This window comes from Micropterus salmoides, unplaced genomic scaffold (assembly GCF_014851395.1).
Source record: "Micropterus salmoides isolate LMB-PRFRI ecotype aquatic unplaced genomic scaffold, ASM1485139v1 Ms_hic_scaffold_1, whole genome shotgun sequence".
NCBI classification, from domain to species: domain Eukaryota; kingdom Metazoa; phylum Chordata; class Actinopteri; order Centrarchiformes; family Centrarchidae; genus Micropterus; species Micropterus salmoides.
Window position 1 is genome coordinate 54444630 of NW_024040040.1, and position 3508 is coordinate 54448137.

The window sequence follows — 3508 nt, forward strand, 5'->3', positions numbered from 1 at the left end:
AATTAACTCCTCCGAAGCCGCAACTCCGATCGCCACCAAACTTGCACAGATAATCTCTGGACCAGGCTGATGAAAGTTTGTAAAGGAAATTTTGATCCCCCAAAAATGTCGCAATTATGTGCTAGCAAACGTTTGCAAAGAATGCTATAAACAGGATAATGTTATATCTTCACTTTGGAATGGCCGATCAACACCAAATTTGAAGCGTTACTGTGGGACGTCCCACTGAGGGCCTGTGCAAAATTTGGTTCAACTCGTCCCTAGGTGGCGCTGTTTAAACCCAAAAATGTGTTCGGTAACACTTTCTATGAAGGTCATCGCTATGACTTATACATATATTTATAACATTTATAAGATATAATGCGTCCATATGACATAACAATTGTTATAATCACTTACAAACATGCATTAGGCGCTATAGCAAAGTTCATAACATATTATGACCTTTTCATTTAATGTTTTATAACTAATTGTAATACCAGTTTATATCAATGTGCGGCAAGAATCTCCGACCATGTTCCATAACACATTATAACCACCGACTCTGCCTCGTTATGAATACACTTTAGTCACCATTTACAATTAGTGATATAAAATGGAATAATAGCTTATAGTAATGTTTAATCTTTGTTTGCTTTAAAAAATATCTATCCCTGTATAATATATTACAGGAGGACATAATACCATATGAACTAATTATAAGACCTTATAACACGTAATTGTTTGCTTTAAGTAAAGTGTCACATTTTGTGCAGGAAAACAACTTTTATTTATGTTTCTTCACGTTATGAACAATCTGTATGAATTTTGAACATGCAGTTTAGCACAAAAACACAACATAATTACATCAAGAAAAGTCATTGTCAGGGTGGTGAAAGGTCACTCAAGAGAAGAAGACCTGTTGCCGACCAACATCATGTAAGAAGAGGCTCAGATGTTGTCACAGATGAATGACGAGCCTATGGACAGGCCCTAACAGATGCAGTGGACAATTAAAGACAACCACTTCACTTTAATATAACATTAAACATTAATATAAGCTATTATTCCATTTTATAGCACTTATTCTAAATGGTGACTAAAGTATTCTTAACGAGGCAGAGTCGGTGGTTATAATGTGTTATTGAACATGGTCGGAGATTCTTGCCGCACCTTGATATAAACTGGTATTACCAGTAGTTATAAAACATTAAATTAAAAGTTCATAATATGTTATGAACTTTGCTATAGCGCCTAATGCTTGTTTGTAAGTGATTATAACTTTTATGTCATATGGACGCATTATATTGTGTTATAAATATATGCATAAGTCATTATAGCGATGACCTTCATAGAAAGTGTTACCATTTGCTCCTCTATAACCACAAGACTGAAAGTTGAGCCAAATTGTTCAGCATAGTCCCCTGACTCCAGGCACCAAAGTCGTAAAAAAATATCCCATTGACTTAGATGCATTTTATATCTCCAGTACCACAAGTCCGATTGACACCAAATTTGGGTCAATTCTTCCCCATAGGCCCCTGATCACGCCTGAATCTATAATTGAAGCTGAAAGGTCGTGGGAAATCACATTCATTTGAATGGGGATTTTCAACCATAGCACATTTGCCAAGGTTTGGAATGGTCGATTAACATCAAACTTGGGGACCTTATGTGGCATGACTTCCCGATGGGCTGTGTGAAATTTTGTGTCAATCGGCCTGCACATGCCACTATTAACCGTATATCAAAAAACACTCCTATTCACATACATTCATTTTATATCTCCATAACCACAAGTGCGATTCATACCAAATTTGGGTCAATTCTTCCACATGGGCACCTGATCGCACAAAGATTTGGTGCAATTCGGCCAAAAGGTGGCATTATAATAGAAGCTCAAAGATTCATTTCAATGGGATTTAGAACCAGGGCACATTTTGCCTCATAACTACGCACCACTACATCACACATTCATAAAACTTATGTCTATGTATTCGGGGGATGCTACCGATTCCGATGGTAGACACCTGTATTCTCACACAGGTGCAGCTCAATGTGCTCTACAAAATACCCCCAGGGTTCATTGTCATGATTAGTGGTGTGGAGGCAGGTTGGAGGACCCAAACGCAGGACACAGAGCGGAGCAGGTAAAGTTCAATGGGGGTTTATTGATGGAAAACAAACTAAAGGTGAGCACACTTACAGACAGAGTGGCTGGTTAACAGAGTAAGAAGGTTATCCTAACAGAAATCCAAAGGTACAGGGAGACAAGACAAGAAAGGCTGGTTACAGGCAGGCAGAGAGTACACGCACGACAGACTGGGGGGTATCATGAACAATGACCGGACCAAGACAAGACAAAAGTGCAACACAAAGGATGGCCAACCGGCAGAGCGTGACATTCATTAAGATCCGCCTACAAAAAACCTCTGCCATTTTAGATTTTTTGAAAAACTCATTTTTTACATCTCCTCCTACACCGTAGCTCTGATTGCCACCACATTTTCTCTGGATCATCATTGGACTTAACACATATAAAGTTGTATGAAGTTTGTTGATAGCTCCTTTCGTTTTCAAGATATTGATCAATAAGCATGTAAAGGGGAGTGGTTTAGGACATAAATACACAAAAATCCGCAACCGTTTGTCCAATCATCGCAAAACTCACAGAATATGTCCACATGAGTACCAGAAACATACCCTGAAAGTTTCATTCAAATCGAATTTGAGTGATCTCAAGATGGCGCTAGTGTCTTCGGCTTGCCGTCTCTCATCGCTATGTGTGTGTATCCTTGTGCTGTTCCTAACCTTAATTAATCCAAGTGCCAACACCCTGCTTGTATATGATCGTCAAACTTTACTGAATCTTCAACTTTCAGCCAAGGACTTCATAAAGTTTGACCACGATGGTCGCAAAACTTTACCGCTGCTTCTATCGGGGATCCCAACATACCCCTGCCGACACACTTCCGCATCCCTGGCGTAAACGGTACCGCCGCAGGAGGTAACGTAGTGGAAAAATTATAAACATAAAAAGATATCTGGCACGCTTCTCTTGGTTTGATTCGGGGGTTTTCCGAGGCCTATCCAACCGGTGCCGGTTGAACTGCTGCATCCCCTCGGCCACAGATCTTGTCACCCCCACGGGCGCAGGGCGTATCTAAAGGACTGCTGGCGCCTATATCAAACAACCCTGAGAGAGGCTAAAAGAAAGTACTTTTCTGAAATCATTATGGCAAACTATAGCAAACCTCATGTTTTATTTAAAACCATTGATTTTGTTCTTAACGTCCAGCAAACTGCTGATATCTCAGATCCTGGCTGTGAACAATTCCTAATTTACTTTACTGACAAAGTCAGTACTATCAGATTTCATATCCCCTCAACTTACGATCCGTTATTCTTTGCTGACTGCACTGCCCCTTTTTCTTTTACTAAATTTGACCACGTTACGCTGTCTGCATTACAACAAATTTTTGGGCAGTTGAAACCCTCAGGGGTTGACGCTTTTTTTTTTTAGCAACAG